General features: G+C 44.1%; 1 protein-coding gene across 1 annotated transcript in view; it reads left to right on the top strand.

Annotated features, from left to right (window-relative positions):
- Nucleotides 1-21,750, top strand: part of LOC119160798 (uncharacterized) — a 188,499-nt gene that overhangs the window by 141,990 nt on the left and 24,759 nt on the right. Inside the window, exon 6 of the transcript XR_012887730.1 lies at nucleotides 21,401-21,506. The gene's annotated coding sequence lies outside the window, so the exon portion shown is untranslated. The remainder of the gene's footprint in view (nucleotides 1-21,400; nucleotides 21,507-21,750) is intronic.

Below are 21,750 nucleotides of genomic sequence, written 5' to 3' on the forward strand. Positions count from 1 at the left end.
CCTGCAGCATCATCATGGGTGCAGCCATGTTTGCTGACAACATCACGCATGAACCAATGAGCGCGCAGTTTCCGAGAGCCTTGTAAGAAAGCCTGGCGCCGTGCGTTGTGGGGGGGGGGGGGGGTCTATCCATTCGCTTTTGTAAACTTGCAGCCCGGCCGTGCCGGAAACTCTCAAGTTCAAGTGATCACCTGTAGGGGGTGAAAGAAATCAACTGCGGCGTTAAGTTCGGAATGGCACAGTGGATGGACGTGTTTTTTGAGCGCTCCCGATCGACTGCGCAGATAAGTGGTTTGGCATGTTTTGACATTGCCTTTATAATTATTAAGGCAGTAGTTAAAAGTTTTGTAGTACTTATTACATTTTACGGCTTTTCAGGGGGTCAGTCACCAGGTGGTTACTAGTTTGTGCGTGTGTGTGTGTTTTTTTCTTTTGCCACCCCTTGGGGGAGTTGCACAGACATTGAACACGCAAATTTTTGTAGTAGTGGTTAGACTTTATCTTCTTCGTAGGACAGGGATTGTGTTTTGTAATTATGGAGTGAAGGACAGTTAGTGTCATAAAGACATGATTAAAAAGGCTGCAAAGTGTTCAGGATGCGAGGTGAGTTTGAAAATAGACCCAAGTCCAGAAACAAATGGAGCGGAGGCTGACGCGAAGTGTAAGCAATGTGAGGTCGATGAAAAAATGGAAAAAACGATGGCTGCCCAGAGTGAACTGCTGTTGAGAATCACCGAACTGGAGACTGCTTTGGCGGCTGAGCAACAAAAAAAAAAGCGATTGCAATGAGAGAAAGACTGAAGTCCGCCGAGAAAGCACTAGCCAAAGTGAACAAAGGAGCGGCTGACAAAGAGAAGAGTAGGGCACCGGCAACCAGAACTGTAGAGAAAAAAGAGCACGCAAGTTTACAAAAAAAAACAGGTTCAGCTGGTTCAATTGTGGCAAGGCCGAGCTTCAGCGAAGTAGGGGTGGGGCTGGGAGGGGACAAAGCAGCTGGCGTCAAAGGTGCAAGTAACCCCCAGGTGCAGGACGCTCCAGCTGAAAAGTCACAGCATGTGATAATCGCCGGGGACTCGAATTTAAATCGATGCGCAGACGCAAGCAAAGAGAGGGTAAGAGGTGACAAGAGGGTTGCAGTAGGGACGTTCCATAGACGTAAGCTGGAAGCAGACATGAGCCAAGAAAGCGCAAAACTCCAAACTACAAAGGATAGACGAAACCTCGTAATAATTTCAGGAGGCTTAAACGATGTCTTAATTGAAGATATGGCAGGATAGCGACCACACTAGCGAAAGGGGTCAATGACATACGCACCACTTCTCCTCAGGTACAGGTAGTGATATGCACGATACCGGAGGTACCGGTGCGTGATGGCAGCTTGCTAAGAGTGGTTGTCAACGCAAACCAAGATATACGGCGGATAAGTTGAGAGAAAGGCTTTGAGGTGGTGCAAATAAAGAGAGAAGTGCATAGGTGGGGTGGTTCTCAACGAGACAGAATTCACTTCGATGGGCGGCTAGGTCACAAGGTGGAATGGCGACTTGAAGGGCGCGCAGTAGCTTTTTTGGGGGGAACGCGGGCCCTTCGGGGTGCAGGATAGCAAGTAACGAGGAAAACAACCATGGAGACTCTTTGACAGGTGGTATGGACAGATACGATTCTAAAGTGGCACCAGTATCTAAGATAGGTAGAGTCAGGGGCAGAAATAGACGTAGCCACGAGCGCCAAGCCAATTCAGACATAGGGTATATTAACATGCAGGGTGGCAGGAACAGGCTGAAGTGGGAAGAGATAGAAGAACAACTAAGGGAGCAGAGGCCGATGGTATACGCTTTGGTAGAAACACAACTTAGGGACATGGAACAACCTCCTAACAATCTGGACTACGCGTGAGATAATTATGATAGAAGAGAAGGCAGCAGAAAGGGGGCTGGTATTTGGGCATTTATTTATAAAAGTACAGACTGGCAAAGGGTCAAGCAGGAGTGCAAGGAACATTTATAGCTAAAAGGGAAAGTGGCAGGGCGAATGGCACTCCTTGGTTTTGTGTACTTGTGGACGGGAGCAGCGACCATAGAGGAAAACCAGGCAATGGTGGAGTGTATATCAAACGACATTGAGGAATTAGGAAGAGAGTGAGAGATAATTGTACTAGGAGTTATGAATGCGCAAATAGAAGATATAGATGGGTATACCGACCCAACAGGCAAAATGATCATGGATATGTGTGAAAGGCATTATTTGATCATTTGAAACAGTACCGAGAAGTGTGAACGGCAAATAACATGGGACGTACGAAGGCTATGGTCGACGATAGATTACGCACTGATGTCACATAGGATGTATGATAAGCTAAGGAGAATGCACATACATGAAGGTGGCTCCAGAAGTCTGGGTAGTGATCACAAACGTATCAAGCTAAGTTTTGGAAGAGCAGGGAAAGTGGGAAGGAGACTACATGAGCAACTACATGAAAACTTTTTATTTAGAAAGGCAAATAGAAATAGCTACTAAACAAATTGACAAGGTAATCACTGAGGATAATAAAACAGTGTGGACATACACGAGGCTAATTAGACTGTTTGAGCTAGAGCTTGCTAAGGCACATGACAAGTCACTCCGGAAAAGAAGACAAAAACCCAAGAGTTGGTGGGGTGAGGAAGTTAAGAGAGTCATAGAAAAACGTCAGGAAGCCTTTAGGGAACACAGACATGCTAAGCAGCGGGGTGAACCGACAAATAATGTTGAAAGAAAATCGGAAATCTTTCTAAGCTGTAGAAGGGACGCATATCTTCTCATCAATAAAAAGATTAGAAAAAAAGGAGCTCAGTGGCTAGCACAAGTACAAAAAAAGATAAAAAGGCACCTGCAAATTTTGGAAACCATCTAAACCTCTGAGAAATGAGACGAGCCTAGAGCAGAGGTTTATAACCAAAGCTCAAGGTGCTAGGCTAGAAGGGGACGAAGCTATTGAATATATTAGAACAATGGTCACAGAAAAATTTGAACAAAGAAATGCTTTATACACCACAAAAGACAAGCATGAATCAAGTCGTGCAATGGCTCCATTTTCACAACGAGAGTGGGAAAAAGCTGAGAATAGGGTTTCTAGCAGTACATCAACATGCCCAGATGGCATTCCCATTATGCTGATAAAGACATCGGGTCCGAAGTCAGAACAGACTTTGAGAGAGGCAGTGAGCAAAATAATAATCGATGGTGAAGTCCCCGATGGATGGAAACTTAGCAGGATGAGCATGATCTATAAAGGGAAGGTGGACAAAGCTGACATAAACAACTACCGTCCTATAAGAGTGACATCAGTGGTCTACAGGCTGGCGATGCTGATTATGAAGGAAAGACTGAAGGCATGAATAGAGGGTGAGGAGGTGCTGGGGAAACTGCAGCGAGGGTTTCGGAAACACAGGAGGTTGGAAGACAATCTATTCTCACTGACGCAGTGCATCGACATATCAGAAAAAGAACCCAGGCCCCTGGAGCCAGCAGTCTTGGATATGAAGGGAGCGTACGATAGCGCGGTTCAAGAGAACTTGGGGGGAATACTGGACACACTAGGTGTGCAAGATGGAGTCACTAATCTTTTAAAGGATATCCATAAAGGTAACAAGGCAGTTATAAAGTGGGAAAACAGGTATCCAAGCCTGCAGGGGTAAAACGGGGGATTAGGCAGGGCTGTCCTCTGTCACCCTTGTTATTCATGATGTACCTGCAAGGATTAGAGGCCAAATTAGAGAGAAGTGGACTAGGCTTCAGCCTCTCTTTCGTCAAACAAGACAAGGAAAACTCATTGAACAGGCACTACCGGCATTGATGTACGCAGATGATATAGTGATAATGGCTGACAACATGGAAGATTTGCAGAGATTGATGGACATCTGCGGTAATCAGGGAGATCGGTTAGATTTCAGATTCAGTAAGGAAAAATCAGCAGTCATGATTTTTAATAATAATGAAGGTAGTGAGCTTAGAATACAGGAAGTCACGCTAGAGATAACAGATAAATACAAATATCTGGGCGAATAGATAAGCAATGGGGCCGAGTACCTTAGGGAACACGAAATAAACGTGACGACTAAAGGTAACAGGAATGCAGCGGTGATAAAAAACAGGGCACTGTGGAACTACAATAGGTATGATGTTGTTAGAGGAATATGAAAAGAGGCCATGGTTCCTTGTCTGACATTCGGCAGTGCAGTCTTGTGCATGACATCAGAAGTTGAAGCAAGATTAGAAATTAGGCAACGTGGAATATTTAGGCTTGCCTTAGGAGCTCATGGGAATACACCAAATCAGGGAGTACAAGGTGATATGGGATGGACATCACTTGAGGGCAGGGAAGCTAGCAGCAAGATAAAATTTGAGCAGCGATTGAGAGAAATGGGGGAGGAGCGTTGGGCTAGGAAGGTATTCAGCTACTTGTACATGAAAAATGTCAATAGAAAATGGAGGAAGCGAATCAGAAAATTGACTGGTAAATACTTAGAAAGCAGCAGGGGCCAAACCAAAAAGAATTATCGGTTAAGAAGAAGGTGAAGGAAGCTGAGACTGATATGTGGAAAATTGGCATGGTTAAGAAGTCCTCACTAGAGATCTATCGAACTTTTAAGCAGGAAATTACCAGGGAAAGAATCTATGATAATACTCAGGGTAGTTCTCTACTGTTTGAGGCCAGAACGGGAGTATTGCTAACCAAGACATTATTATCATCATCATCATCATCAGCCTGACTACGTTCACTGCAGGACAAAGGCCTCTCCCATGTTCTGTCAGTTAAGCCGGTGCTGTGCTTGCTGCTGCCAATTTATATCCGCAAACTTCTCAATCTCATCTGTCCACCTAACCTTCTGTCTCCCCCTAACTCGCTTCCCTTCTCTGGGAATCCAGTTAGTTACCCTTAATGACCAGCGGTTATCCTGTCTACGTGCTACATGCCCAGCCCATGTCCATTTCTTCTTCTTTATTTCAACTATGATATCCTTAACCCCCATTTGTTCCCTAATCTGCTCTCTTCTTCCAAGCCATATTGGGCCAAATACGAAGGGGTAGACATGGTATGCAGTGCGTGTGGAGAGGAAGAGGAAACTGCCGAACACTTGATAATGTTCTGTAAAGGGCTTCAACCTATAGTTCAGGATGATGGCGTAGAGTTTTTCAAAGCACTGGTGTTTAGGGACAGGCAGGGCAAAATAGACCTTAAGCGGGTAGAATTAACAAGAAGGAGGCTATCTGATTAGTGGCTAAAGTAAAGGCACGAGTGAAAATTAAACCCTTCACTGCAAAGTACAAGTCGTCAACCTCACTATTTAAAGGAAAAAATAAATCTAGAAGTACATTGTCTAGAAATATACTGCCTTGTGTGCTCAGCGCGCACATTCCGTACGGGATGGGGTGGCCCCGCATGTGATGAGTGCACTCAGATGCCACAAGCGGCGCCGCGTGTCCCGAAGGTCCACGAACGCGCGAAATTCATCTCGTCCTGTTTCTACCGGGGCCTCGCCGCGTTTAAAATCAGTGTGTTACAGCTACCATCTGATTTACTGTGAAGTTCGACGGCGTTATATGTGCAGTGCAACACCCTGAGATGTTAAAAGCTAAGCGGCAATGCAAAGAAAGGACGTGTATTGTGCCGCTGCGTCAAATGAGTTATCGATTGAACAAGGAAAAGGTGCCTTTTTTCCCGCACTAACGGGTCGAGCGCCGTTTCCTGAATGAAAAAGTAAGATCAAGAGGGCAGACAGAAGGCTGAATCCGAAGGCTGTCGTGTGAAAAAAGCATTCTGAGAGTTACCCCACCGAACTATCTTTTCGGATTAGGGTGAACGGTGTCGGGAACAAAATCGCCGTTTAGGCATAATTTCAAATATCAATATTTATCTGAAAAAAATTGAAAATATCCTTTCAAATTTCATTCACACAGTTTTTCTCCCATTTCAACGTCCTGCTCTCTTTCCAACAACGTTTAGGGTATCATTTGCGGCGAGCGTCAGATTGTTCATTGGCATGTTATCATTCTTTGTTTTCACTCGAATCCTAATGGAATGCAGGCTAAGAGGTAAAGGTTTTTGGTTTTCTGTGATAATTCTTGTTCTCAAGAACAAAGCACAATTTCAAAAATAACTCTGGTGGTTATGCTGTCAATGGTTTTTAAAATTTTTTTGCGTACTGCAACCACTTTGAGATCCTATATATCAATCTATCAATCTATCTATCTATCTATCTATCTATCTATCCGTCTATCTGTTTGACTGTCTGCCTGTCCGTCTGTTCATCTGTCTATCTGTCCGTCTGTCGATCTATCTATCCGTCTGTCTGTCCTTCCGTCCGTCTGTCTGTCTATCTGTCCATCCGTCTACCTGTCTATCTGTTCGTCTGTCCGTCCTTCCTTCTGTCTATCTGTCTGTCCATCCATCCGTCTGTCTATCTGTTTGTCAGTCAGTCTGTAGATCTATCTACCTGTCCGTCTATCTATCCGTCCATCCGTCCATCTGTCTATCGTTGCGTCCGTCTATCAGTTCGTCTGTCCGTCCGTCTATCTGTCCGTCCGTCTGTCTATCTGTCTATCCGTCCGTCTATCTGTCCATCCGGCCGTCCGTCTATCTATCTGTCCGTCCATCCATCCATTTGTCTATCTGTCCGTCTGTCAGTCTGTCGATATATCTATCTGTCCATCTGTCTATCCATCCATCCGTCTGTCTGTCTGTCTGTCTGTCCGTCCATCCGTCCATTTGTCTATCTGTCCGTCTGTCAGTCTGTCGATATATCTATCTGTCCATCTGTCTATCCATCCATCTGTCTGTCTGTCTGTCCATCCGCCTGTCCGTCTGTCCATCCGTCTATCTGTACGTCCATCTGTCCATCTGTTCCTCCGTCTGTCTATCTGTCCTTCCATCCGTCCGTGCACCAGTCTGTCTGTCTGTCTATCTATCAAATCGCCTACGTCTGGGTGTCCTCATGATCACCCCCTTAACTTAGGGTAATCCAAAATGAGTGTGGGTGGGTAAGAAGGTTTGATGATTATGACTCGCTGGTCCTGACATGAATAATTTCACAATCCCGTCACATACGTCATCAAACCCTTCTCGCGACATCTTTTTTTAACGCGTGAGCGTTAAGCTGGTATTGGCAACGTTAACCCTATGAATGCAAATAATACACGTTTGTGTCCTAGCAGAGAAATCGAAGCGAAACAATCTGCGTGGAAACCAAGTATTCTACTACAGAGCCACGCCAGGTCTTCGAAATAATTTGCAAGAAGAGTCAAACGCTCGTGAAACGCCAATGCTGGTTCCACTGTTGACTATCCAATTTCTCGCATATATTTAGCGCCGCTTCATAATGATGCACTTAATTAAAAATTACAAAGAGTCACCTTGCATAGCATTGATTCCCAAGTTACGTGAGATCTGCCTGTTTTTTTTTTGTTGTTGTTGTTGTTTTTCGCGGGAAGTAGCGGATGGCGATATGTATGTCACGAAATAATCCTCACTTGGTATTGCAAAGTGCCAGTACTGTGAAAGAAATCGAGTAGTTCTTATAAAGCATTATGTAAATGACACTGCGAAAATGCAGGAAAATAATAGTTGGCCTCGCACGGCTCGGCCTCCTGAAAGCTTCGCAGCGCTTGTGGAGCGCAAGGATTGAACGCAAATGGATGGATGGATGGGTGGATGGATGGATGGATGGATGGATGGATGGATGGATGGATGGATGGATGGATGGATGGATGGATGGATGGATGGATGGATGGATGGATGGATGGATTGGATGGAATGGATGGATGGAATGGATGAAATGGATGAAATGGATGGATGGATGGATGGATGGATGGATGGATGGATGGATGGATGGATGGATGGATGGATGGATGGATGGATGGATGGATGGATGGATGGATGGATGTATGGATGGATGGATGGATGGATGGATGGATGGATGGATGGATGGATGGATGATGGATGGATGGATGGATGGATGGATGGATGGATGGATGGATGGATGGATGGATGGATGGATGGATGGATGGATGGATGGATGGATGGATGGATGGATGTGGCTGTACCCTTTAGATCGAGCAGCGGCTAACGCCACCTAGCCGTAATACTTAGTGAACTAACCATTAGATTTATCTTTTTTTTCCTTTAAATAGTGAGGTTGAGGATTCGTACTTTGCAGTGAAGGGTTTAATTTTCACTCGTGCCTTGACTTTAGCCACCAATCAGTTACCTCCTTCTAGTTAAGTCTACCCCCTTAAGGTCTATTTTGCCCTCCCTGTTTCTAAACCCCAGTGCTTTGAAAAACTCTGCGCCATCATCCTGAACTATAGGGTGAAGCCCTTTACAGAACATTATCAAGTGTTCGGCAATTTCTTCTTCCTCTCCACACGCACTGCATACTGTGTCTACCCCTTGTATTTGGCCCGATATGTCTTGGTTCGTAATACTCCCGTCCTGGCCTCAAACAGTAAAGAACTACCCCGAGTACTATCATATATCCTTTCCTTGGCGATTTCCTGCTCAAAAGTTCAATAGATCTCTAGGGCGTATTTCTTAATCATGCCAATTTTCCACATGTCAGTCTCCGTTTCCTTCCCTTTCTTCTTAACCGATAGTTCTTTTTGGTTTGGCCACCTGCTGTTTTTTAAGTATTTACCATTCGATTTCCTGGTTCGCTTCCTCCATTTTGTATCAATATTCTTCATGTACAAGTACCTGAAAACCTTCCTAGCCCACCACTCCTCTCCCATTTCTCTCAATCGCCTCTCAAATTTTATCTTGCTGCTACCTTCCCTGCCCTGAAATGATGTCTATCCCATATCACCTTGTACTTCCTGATTTGGTGTATTCCCGTGAGCTCCTAAAGCAAGCCTACCTAATCCACGTTGCTTAACTTTTAATCTTGCTTGAACTTCTGATCTCATGCACAAGACCGCATTGCCGAACGTCAGCCCAGGAACCATGGCCCCTTTCCAGATTTCTCTCACAACATCATACCTATTTTAATTCCACAGTGCCCTATTTTTCATCACTGCTGCATTCCTGTTACCTTTAGTCGTCACGATTATTTCGTGTTCCCTTAGGTACTCGGTCCCATTGCCGATCCATACGCCCAGATATTCGTATTTATCTGTTATCTCTAGTGTGACCTCCTGTATTCTAAGCTCACTACCTTCGTTATCATTAAAAATCATGACTGCTGATTTTTCCTTACTGAACCTAAAGTCTAACCTATCTCCCTCATTACCGTAGATGTCCATCAATCATTGCAAATATTACGTGTTCTCAGCCATTAGCACTATATCATCTGCGTACATTAATCCTGGTAGTGCCTGACCAAGGGTGACAGTGGACACCCCTGCCTAAGCCCCCGTTTCACCTCTGTGGGCTTGAATACCTGTTTTACCCACTTTATAACTACCTTGTTACTTTTATAGATTTCCTTTATAAGATTAGTGACTCTATCTTCCACACCCAGTGTGTCTAGTTTTCCCCACAAGTGTTCTTGAACCACGCTATCGTACGCTCCCTTGATATCCGAAAATGCTAGCCACAGGGGCCTGAGCTCCTTTTCTGCTATTTGGATGCACTGTGTCAGTGAGAACAGATTGTCTTCCAACCTCTTGTGTTTCCGAAACCCATTCTGCAGTTCCCCCAGCACCCCCCCCCCCATCCTCTATCCATGCCGGCAGTCTTCCCTTTATAATCTGCATCGCCAGCCTGTAGACCACTGATGTCACTGTTATAAAAAGGTAGTTGTTTATGTCATCTTTGTCCCCCTTCCTTTTATAGATCATGCTCATCCTGCTAAGTTTCCATCCATCAGGGATTTCACCATCAATTATTGTTCTGCACCCACTCGCACAGCAGTGCACCATTAGGGCGCCGCCGGCAGTCATCAGCTGCGGGGCCATCTCATAGCCCGCGCTCAGCACACTGGGTAGTATATTTCTAGACACTGTACTAGACGTGTTGAGTGGCATGACCACTCCTAGCCGCCTGGTGCCTCCCGCGTTGTCCGTAGCGGTGACGCTGCATTCGAATAGTACTGAAAGAGCCACCGCCGCCCGCAGGAACTGCTATGAGCATCGGCTCCTTCGGCGCGCTTATTTGATACAGATTTCTTCGTACTTGCCCAAACACATTATGTCATAACCCTTGAGGTATGGTACGCCAGTCTACTGAATTTGAGCTCCATGAAAGCCCTTGTGAGATATCAAGAGTATTTAGAGAGAGCGTGTCTTATTCTGCTTTCTTATGTCTTAACTCTTTCTTCGTTGGTTAGGCGTCTACGATATTCAGATTAACTGAGCAGATTTATTGGAAGTTAGCTGCGCTCAGAAAGCTGCGAGATTAAAAAAAACGCCAGGCCTGCACCGAACGCGCAGCATAGTCACAGCGAAAGTATAGTGTATTATAATATGGGGTAGTGTGTTCAGGGAGGAGACGTGGCTGTCGCAATCGGTATTGACAGCTGCGAGATGGCGCCACCTTAGCATCGGCTGTCCCTTCATGCATTTCTCTTTATGCACTTCTGTGCTTCGATATTAGTAATAGCAGGGGTTTAAAGTCCCACAACCACCATATGATTATGAGAGACGCCGTAGAGGAGCGCTCCGGAAATTCGATCACCTGGGGTGCTTTGACGTACACCTAAATATAGGTACACGCACCTCAGTATTTGTGCCTCCGCGGTCGGGATTCGATCCCGTGACATCCGCTTGCATACGTCACGCTTAATAGTCTTGTGTTAAATTGCTGACAAGTCCGCGAAAAGCTGTCTGAACGGGCGTGTCAAAACATTCAAAACAAAATGTCAAAGCTGCAACGCACGGTCCGAAGGCAGGTATTAACAAACGACTGCGAAGCAGTCATCCCTGGGGAAACTACCTGCAGTTTTTAAAGCTCGTCGATGAACTGATAAAAAACTTGGAAGATCGAGGTATCGAAGGAGCATCTATAAACCCGAAAGTTTCTTGTTATATTACTGCTATATCGAGTCGTAGTCTGCACACTGCGACAGCTTCGACTTTCTTCGTTAGGCACGCGGCACCGTTCTTGTCAATAGCTGCATCATGCAATTGTAATTATGTAGCTAAAGTGACAAAACTGTCATTTGATTGAGAGGCACGCCGTAGCTGAACACTTGGGAATAATTTTGACAATCTTGGGTCCCTAACGATTACGCGCCCACCGAAATACTGCTGTTGTGGCCGGGATATTGCACTGTATACAGTCAAAAGGAAACATCACTTGGCACTGCTGTCAGACTGTACCCTTCATTTACGAGCGCGCATACTGCAATGAGCAGTAACACCGATTAAATTCGTTGCCATTCCGTGGAATTATCAGTTCACGATCACTTCATTGCGGTGGCACTCTTGAACACCGACTGGTTTTCGCGTGCAGCTTGTTTTTTTTTTTTTTCATTTTGTCTCTAGAGACTGGTTGATACCCTTCACGAAAAAATGAAGTCGTGACAGCACGTATATTACCACTCTCTCTGACACGAGATGCGGTGCGATCGAGCTCGCATAAATTGAAGGTAAAAAAAAAGCTTAAGTAAGCGTTCCAGCGAAGCAGCATTCCCTGTAGTGTTCGCCACCTCAGGCTCGTAGTCAGCAGGAAGGTCCATCAATGAACCTGAATCAGTGGCCTCACCATCAACACATGGTGCTGCAGTTTTCTTGGAGATGGTAAATTTGACCGCCGAGTTCTTCCGCTTTCTCGGAGGTCTTGAAAGCGGCGCTTTCTTCGATCAGTAGCTTGGACCGTTGGGCAGTAACATCGGCATGGCGTCCAGTGTTAGCTTTGGTCTCCTACATGGTACGCGAACTTCTTCGCCATTTATAACGTGCTCTTAGTCTCCGAGAACACATGAAGGCTCGCAATGTAGGTCACATGCAGAGCAGCTTTCGTTCAAGGCCACATCCTTTCGATTTAAATTCTATTTCCAAATCTTCCTCCGTGCTTCGTCTTTGGGTGCAGCGAAAAACGACGGCTGCTCACCTTTTTTCCAATGGTATACCCTGTTTCGCACCTAGGTGTAAAGCAGTGTCGTTGCCGCCAATGACTCGGCATTGCCTCACTGTCACGTGGCCAGCAAAAACATTGCCAGAAAAACTTTCGTTAGGCGGGCGCGAACACAAGCAACAGGTCACTGAACAGCACCCGAGAAAGCAAAGCGGCGTGGAGCTGACAATAATGCCAGCCCATGCTACGGCAGTGCCGCCTTGATGTTGTTGTTGTTGTTGTTGTTGTTGTTGTTGTTGTTGTTGTTGTTGTTGTTGTTGTCGTTGTTGTCGTTGTTGTTGTTGTTGTTGTTGTTGTTGTTGTTGTTGTTGTTGTTGTTGTTGTTGTTGTTGTTGTTGTTGTTGTTGTTGTTGTTGTTGTTGTTGTTGTTGTTGTTGTTGTTGTTGTTGTTGTTGTTGTTCTCCTATTGTTAGTGGCGCATACCCACTGTGGGGGATTGGCCAAGAATCGAGTGGTTTCAAAATTTACTGTTCAGATTTGGAATGATGGAGGTTTAACAGAAAGATTACCGATAGCCTAGGAAAGTGTGGTGCCTAATGTAATGCATACAAATATTTACATAAACGAACTTATTCTTAGAATAGAGCAATAATCTGATTTTATACGTATATAATTATGTGGACATGTTAGGATAATGAAACTGGTTGATTAGTCAACCTATTAGTTTCATCAATATAGTCCCAGACGGCCGCGCATACTGTCGCATTAGAGAAACCAGAAATGGAAGCTCCAAAAGACAAAATGACAGGCACAGATAGGTCCATAGCAATACCACGTAAAGGTATTTCTAAATGGGTTTTTCGTAATGTGTTAAACCGCCTGCAGGTCAAAAAGAAATGATCTATTGTTTTCAGTTCATCACAGAATGCGCACAGGGGCGAAGGTGTCTGAGCAGACCTGTGTTTATAGAAATTTAGATTTGGTACCCGGCAACGCAGCCTTGTGATAGCTACTTCTTGTTTTCGAGTGCGGAAAAAGTCTCTTCGACAGGGATATAATAAATGGCGATATTCTGTAGAATTTGTTAGTGCTAAACCTTTAAAGACTTCCATAAACGTACGTCTGCGGAATCGAGCAGCAGTCACATAAGCGGATGATGGACAGAGCGGTAGAATTGCTTCGCTGATTGACGACTTAGCTAAGTAATCGGCTATTTTATTTAAAAACAAACCTTTATGTCCAGACACCCAAACTAATCGTACTTTTCTCAAATGCGCAGGTGCTAGTGCACGGAACACCTTTGTTACGTGATTATCAGCACCAACAGAAAGTGCCGCACAGAGAGATAGGGAATTTGTTATTATGACAGCTGATGCAATCGCTGTATCTAACTTGCGTAAGGCGAGCACTACTGCCAGAAACTCAGCCACAAAAACGGGTTTGAAATCGGGTAGTCGAAGGGAATAAATCCAATTTAAAATCGGGCTGAAAATACCAACCCCTGACTTCTCGTCATATTGTGATGCGTCTGTAGCAATAATAACGTTCGTTGTAATACGGCACAGGTGATCTTGTAATAAACCATCTAAAATATTAAGGGGAAATAATTTGGCATTATTAGGAAAAATGTCGTCGAATTGTATTTCCACCGGCGCTGAATTATCATGACTTGGCATGGTGTCGCATATACGTACGCTTAGAGGCTCCAATAAATTTTGCACATATAATTTGTGGGGTGTGAATTCACGGCCATCTAGCAGCAAAAAATGATACCGGAGTGGAAACAAAGGCTGTTTCTGAATGTCGTAATGGTGATTCATAAATTCTTAAGAATGTCTGAACAGTCAGAAGGCGAATCCTACAAGAAAGCGGAGGGACTCTCGATTCGAGATACAACACATTGTTGGCAACTGTTTTGGGAAGGCCAAGGCATAAGCGCAAAGCTTCTCTTTTCAGAAGAATTAGAGGCCGCAACTTGTAAGCTGGAACTCCAGAGAAAAGTACACAACCAAATTCCAAAATGGGACGAACGTACATGCGATATATCATCACCAATGTGTCTCTTCTCATACATATGCGGTAGTTGCTTAGCCTTCGTAATATGCCAATTGCCAGCACACTTTTTACGGTGATTTATTCGATATGAGGTCGCCATGCAGTTAAGCGATGGGTGATAAATTACTCCAAGGTATTTAACAGATTCTACCTGTGGTATATCCTCATCATGGTAAGACAGAGAGATGTTCACAGGATATTGCAGCGGGAAAACAAGGAGGACACATTTACTCGGATTAAGTAGAAAGCAGTTGCCATCGAGCCAGCTCTGCAATAAATTAAGGTAAGTCTGCAGCCGTTCATATAAGGTCTGAATGTTATCTGCCATTGCAAAAAATGCGATATCGTCTGCATAAACATAAGTTGTTATATCCTTTTTACGTGGAATGGTACTCATTAGTAAATTAAATAGCACCGGGGAAAGCACCAAGCCTTCCGGTACTCTCCTCGTTTAGGTATGAGTAGATGATGAAAACCCATCTTTAAAACAATAAAATTTCCTGTCTGCGAGAAAATTGTGAACCCACGCTACTATGTATGATGGAAAATCAAGGTATTCTAATCGATCTATCAAAATACAGTGCTCCACGGTGTCATAAGCTTTAGCGATGTCTAAGGTAACTAAAGCTGCATATTTTTTATGTAGCCGAGCTAATTGAAGCCGACTTTCTAAATCAACGTGGGCATCCCAAATTGAACAACCAGCCCTGAACCCAATTTGACAGGGACTTAGAATTGACCTCAGGGTAATAAGTTCATTAATTCGTATATTGATGATTCTCTCAACCAATTTCACTAAGTTTGATGTCAGTGCGATCGGCTTTATGTTATCCAACATTTATGCATCATTTTCATTTTCAGCAACAATACCATTTTGACAAGTTTCCATTCTGGAGGTATCCATGCGTTCCCTAACGAATAATTCACTAGTTCTAGCAAAAGATTGGGCGATTCCTGGAGTAAACTTTTCAACACAGAGTTCGTATTCCCATCTGGACCGGGAGCCGTGCTCGGTAAGCATAATACTGTCTGACTGAATTCAGCTAAAGGAAATTCTGGAAATTCATGCAAGTTTACTAGAATGGACCGAATAGCCAATAAATTAGCAGTGAAGCGGCGTTCTAAACCTTGCGCTATGTCTTCTAGAGAGGTGTTCATTTCTTCCGGCATCAAGACACATGACTGCAACGTTAAAAGTGCTGGCAGTAATTTTCTTGTCCGAAGATAAGCGAATAAAGCACGCTTGGTTTTTTATTTAGAAAGATAATCAAAATGTCTACCGTCGTATTCTTCTTTCGCGCGGTTCACTGTACGCTTAAATACGCCAGCAAGGAATTGATAGTCCTTCCAGTTTGTTGGGCTCTGATTATGAAGTATTTTCCAAGCGGCTTTTCGTGTTATATAATCGCGCGTACACTCGTCGTTCCACCAACGAGAGGAGGATCGTTTATTCGATGGAATAGAAAATTCGGAATTTTCTGTAGATCCCTCCAGCATTGAACCAATCGTAGATGCAATCTCCTTAGTACTGGCATTTCGAAGCTGGGAAATGGCAGAACGAAAGCAGGCTTAAAATTTGCTATGGTGGATGTATGTGCGTTTTTGCTGATCTAAAGTTATTGTTGGACAAGTCATGTCAAAAACTACAGGAAGATGGTCGCTGTTAGTTGGCGAATCCAGAACAGCCCATGACAAAACCTTGATTGCATTGGAGCAAAACGTTAAATCCAATACTGAGCTAGTCTGACCTCGGACAAATGTTACATGACCTTTATTTAGACACGAGAGGTTGTGATCAATAGTCCATTCCCACAGTCGCTTACCACAAGAATCTTTCCTTATACCCCAAGACAAATGATGTGAATTAAAGTCTCCTGTGAGTACAATTTCCTTTCTACATGCTACCAAAACGCTGTCAAGATAACGCGCACTTTGCACACCAGAGGGGAAGTAACAATTTAAAATTGAAAAGGGTGGTATCCGGGGAGACACAAGTCTAATGCTAATATTTCACAATCCGAGTCTAACATTCTGAAAGAAATTTTCTTCCTATGACATAATTTACTTAATACAAGGATCATTAAACCACACTCACGTGATAGGCGATCTAATCGAAAAGAACGAAATCCTGCAAGATGGAAATTTTTATCTGGTGTGATCCAAGTTTCTTGGAGAATTATAATATCAAAATTAAAATTGTCGCAAAGGTAATATAAGTTGGTTGAGGTTGAGAATATAGAACGGCAGTTCCACTGTAGTACCCTCAACTGACCTATGGTGTTGGGCGCATCGCAGAGGCGCATGTCGCGCCCTTGTAAGCGTCTTCACGCGAAATAGCTGATTCATTCCGTTTAGATTTGGACTTGAGATTGGTGAAGATAGGGGATCTGGTACGTTTATTAGTTCGTATATTGAGTTCCATATCTGTAGCAGCACTTGTGCTCGGCTGAGGCATATGGCGGTCCAACTACACCTGTATTCCTGATTGCTTAGCCTTGCCTGCAGATGCAGAAAGCTCGTCCAACACAACATTGCGTAGCTGTGTGGCATCACTGGTAATGTCCAATACTGCAGGTTCTGTACTAGTCTGTACTGTTTGTCCAATCTGACTTAAAGAATTAGCACCAAACAGTCGGAAAGGTTAGATATGAGTTTATGCATTGCCTTACTCACTGCCTTTTCCACAACAGTTTCAATAGCCTGCGATAGGTTTGAGTCCATACTGGAAGTGCAGCGCACTGTAATACCAGAGTATCCAAAAGCCCTGTCTCTAACTATGTTAATGGCTTCCCTTTGAGAACAGCGGCGGCAGTCAATAACTTCTAGGATTTGAGCCCCTCGGGAACGAGCGGAACAGTCAGTGTTGCCGGCGCAGTGACTCCCCCACAGAGACAACACTTTTCCGCTGTTGCAGTACATTTGTTTGAAGGATGGCTCTCTCCGCAGGTGCTACAACGAACGTTAGATTTACATCCTCCTGCACTGTGGCCGAATCTCCAGCAGTTCTTGAACTGAATCGAACGAGAAGCGAGGGGCTCTACTCGAAAGATCAATGGCCATAATTTTATTTCTGACGGGCATTTTGTGCCCACAAATGTCGCGATGACAGATTCGGTTGGTACCCTCTGGTTGTCGACTAGGCTATTACACCGGTAAATTGAAATTACGCCTGCTCCAGAGAGCCTCTCTAGGCTCTCAGCTGGACTCAGCTTGGAGTCGACTCCCCGTAAAAGGCCTTTGGTGCATGCAAGGTGAGGCGGAATAAAAGCACTCACCGGGGTAGCAGCAAAGGAGGTGCATTTGAGAAGATCCTGCACGCAGGTCTGATCCGGCGACCTAGACACGATATCTCCTTGCCCAAATGGGCGCACATCTGTAATGGTCTGGAAATGGTTTGAAGTTGTTTTAAGTTCCTTTTGGACCGCCTGAGGGTTTGTAAGTCTGATGAAGCCTCCATTTGTAGGTACCAGTGCCACAGGAATGCTGTCGATACCACTGCGGAAAAAGGAGTCTAGCGACAATTCATTAGACGGCAGGGACGCTGACCATGAGGATCGCGCCTGGCCAGGAGAAGTAGTTGACATGAGCATTAGAGATATGGTTAGACTCAGAAACAGATAAACTGTAGAATCGAATTCTAAGACAGAAAGTTAAAACCACTCATTCCTCAGCCAAGAACACCCCAGCAGGTTGAGCCCGGGCAAGCTTGAAGGTGAGACTAGAACGGTCTTGCGAAGGATCTTGCCACGAAGCTATAAAACTCGCCTTGAGAACTGGCTTTTTGTCCACGTGCGCCGCTTTACGCGATGCATGGCGAGAGGGGGTGCCTAAACATACTACCCCATATTCTAGTACACTATAGCGAAAGCTAAAGGAGTGGCCATTGAAAGCCTTTTCTAAACACTCTTTGGAATCCTACAAGCACACTGCTGGGAACTTGCTATGCCATAAATAATTATAAATTTTGTGTAATAATCATAAATTTGGTAAAACTAGGCTCTCCTTCGTCCTTCTTCGAAGAAGCGTGGTATCCGCTACATACTTCTTAAGAATTTTGTGCATTTTTTATTATGCAGTGGCTGACGACTATGAAAAAATTATTACTGAAGTGGGTATGCACCACAGCTAATTGATGATCAAAAACAATTTCTCTAATGGGTTGGAGCATTTGGCGACTCACTCGTTACACAATTCGCATTGTGTAACGCCTGGCTGTTCCTTTGATGTTCTAAAACGCTTTGTTACTCATAATAACGCGATCCCTTTCCCAACATCAAGCCTGTCTAAGGCCAGTTTACAAACTAGTTCTAAGCACTCGCGTGGCTCAATGGTAGACTATTGGGCTGGTGGACTAGGCTTCGAATCCCATTGTGTAATTGGTGTTTATTCTCTGAGGTTTTTTTTTTTCCTTCGATACTGATTTCGGACACCGGTCGTGGCGGCGGCGGCGGACAACTACGGCGCCGTGCGTGACAGGTGCTCTGATCTCATAACAGCTTTCGCTGTAAAAATAACGTGTCAAACACACGCAGAACAAGGAGGCCATAAGTAGAGAAGGGAGCGTAAGAAGTCTGAACCCCCTACACCACGAAATATTTTGTGTATTTTAACTTTTCAGGGTATACAAAAACATATACACGTCTTCACAGCTACCAGAAATTACAAAGTTACTCGTTTTGCTGCACCCCTCACCACCTCAAAAAAAAATTATTGGGTAGCACTGCGCCGAACATTTATAGTATGCGAAGTTGAATATAGCGTGTCTCTGTACAAATTCGCACTGTAAATTTCACCTTTCCTACAGTATGAGGTCTCCAACCTAGTCAAAGTCTACAGTAGACGGACGAGAAATGCACCGCGTAAAAATAGCGGCTGTTCTAAGGGACATTGCAAGGGTATTGTTAATGGGGCGTTGCCTTGTGAATATATATACACACAATAATGATGTCTTTAAAGAAAACAGTTAAACTGAAACAGACAGGTATAGGTTCAGGAATATTCAGTGTCGATTGCCTAAAGTGAGGACGAATTATGGAAAGCAGACATTACATTACCGAATTGCACATTTCCTGAACAAATACAAAGGCATTGTCTGCTGGACTGATTCCGCAAAAAAAATGTAACATAAATTGAAGACACATCTCATTACCACTGAAGTCGGTGATTAACTGCTTGTATACTATTTTTAGTTGCTCTCTATTTGCTTTCAGTAGAATCATATGTGTTCTACGTTTCTGTAATTTTCTCTGCAAACATTATGGCTTTGTAGCATTGTATTTATGTAACACTGTACAATCACTACTGTCGTAGCATTTCATTCCCACTCTTTTTTGTACATAATTTATTTTTGTATATGTGTGATTTTCGGCGTTAGTGTTTGCTTTATGTATTGTGTACCTGCTCCGAACTCGGGGGGGCAGAGGCCACCGTCAGGCGATCAAAGCCTTTAGCCTCTGTCTCCTCAGGGTATACCTGAAATAAAGCTGAATTGAATTGAATTGAATATATAACTTTGGTTCCTGTCTACGGCAAGTTATCTTTTCACCCGCTTTTCGTTATTCACATTTACCTTACAATTCGGTCTAATAACCTCCCCTATACTTTCCTTGGTATTATTTTTTGTTACCTGGCTGCAAGATCCTATTTTGTATTAACAGAAGATGGCCCAACTACGCGACGCTATACTTCCAGGGGTGTTCCTCAAGGCGGAGTTCTCAGCCCAGCGGTATTCAATCTTGCACTAATTGGCCTTGCTGAATACTTGCCAAGTACCATTAAAATCTCAATATACGCAGACGACATCTGTGTCTGGACTTCGGCTGTCACACATCCTCAGATACGTTCCCGGCTTCAAAGAGCAGGAACTATGATTGCCAACTACTTGTTAAAACAAGGTCTCAGCATATCACTACAAAAATGTGCGCTGGTGGCTTTCACTCGCAAAGAAATGACTTTTTATATCATCTCAATCTGCAGGCGACCGATTTCTTACGCCAGAACACACCGGTTTCTGGCCATCATTATTGATAGGGACCTCTGTTGGAGTCCGCATGTGGCCTATATGAAGAAGCACCTGACCGCTATTTCCCAATTGTTAAAGTTCCTGGCAGGAAATTCCCTGCCAGGAACATCCCCCATGTCTTAAGACATGGGGGATGTCAGTGGATGCAATGATGGAACTCTACAAAGCCCTGTTTCTCGGTTTCCTGAGATATAGCTTGCCCGTGCTTAGCAATACCTGCAAGATCAATGTTTGTGTTCGTCAGGCAGTACAAGCCTGTAGAAGCACTGAGAAGCACTGTACAAGCACTGAGAGTGTGCCTTGGTCTGCCCAGATGTATGTCAACAGAGGCAACAATTGCAATTGATGGTGACTATTCGATACAAACTCATATTCACGCCGCCATTCACACTCTTGCTCTTTGTTGTAAGGGCGTCCTCGTCGGAGCCAAGTTTTAATTTTAAAATCGTCAAATGCTACATCTTTGCGTACCACTACACATAAAGAACAATTTTTTCTTATGGCAAGTAGTTTTCTTGAACATGTGCTGTGTCATCCTTTTTTTGTAATAGTTTTTGCACCAGCTGACTCGTAGTCAGCAGCAAGTCAGCAGCAGCCTATTGACATAATTATCCTCATTTCAAAATATACGGCGGCCAACGGTAGCGACTGCAGGTAATGACTCACAGTACGTTCGGATGTGTCTCGCACTGTTTCTTTTCGCTGTAAATATTTGGAGCCACTGCCAGCCGACACACTCTCTTCCGTTCTGTTTATTTTGAGTCGTTCAAATGCTTTTGTGAAGGAAATTCAAGTAACTTCCAGGGAACGAAGCGACTGTTGAAGCTTTCGTCGGATGAATACCCGTTGCAAGCCCGAGAATTGCGGGCCGTTGAGTAGAAACCACTTCAGTTTTTTCAGGACGGTTGCTTGCTGGGCTAGTTGGTTCATTTCAACATATGTAGTTTTTTTTTTGCCAATGACTGCGTAGTCGTCACACAGCGGCAGCGCATTGCAATAATAAACTTAAAAATGTTTCTAACGGGTTCATTTGTCACCGAAAAACATGCCTTATTTGCAGCGCGGCTTCACGTGTGAACGAGTCGCTGACTCATAGTAATACTGAAATCGTATCGCCAGGTAACACAAACCAGGCCGGTGCAATGAAAGAAGGCAAATAGTCGCCTCGCATGTGCCTTCGTAGCTAGCCCATATATTAGTGCAAAAAACCTACTTGTTAAAAGTTTACCGCAGTCGCGTTTGAGAAACACCACAAAATTATGGGTCTGCATGGTTTTGCTATAGTGTGACAAAAAAACCGTCACCTAAATCAGAAATACTTCTTTTTTCTGCCACAGCCTCCTGGCCTACCTGACATGGAAGCAGCTGTGTACAATGGGCAATGAACCTGCTACATCACATGCCTTGTGAAGAAGCAGCCCCGAGTGATACATGTGCTATGAGGTACCATTGCATATATATGTATAAAATATTTCTGTTTACTAGTTTACTGAATTCATTTGATTACTTTGGAAATTTTTATGCATTGACTATGATTATCAATATCTGGTGATGTTACTTGTTTTGACGGACTGCCATGCAAGAACAGGATGACTACCCCTGAATGTCCACTCTTCAAGCACGTTGAAACATATGAACGCCCACTACAGCAGGTCATCTCGAACCTCACACATGCAATGCTGTATTT

This window comes from Rhipicephalus microplus, chromosome X (genome assembly GCF_043290135.1).
Source record: "Rhipicephalus microplus isolate Deutch F79 chromosome X, USDA_Rmic, whole genome shotgun sequence".
NCBI classification, from domain to species: Eukaryota; Metazoa; Arthropoda; class Arachnida; order Ixodida; family Ixodidae; genus Rhipicephalus; species Rhipicephalus microplus.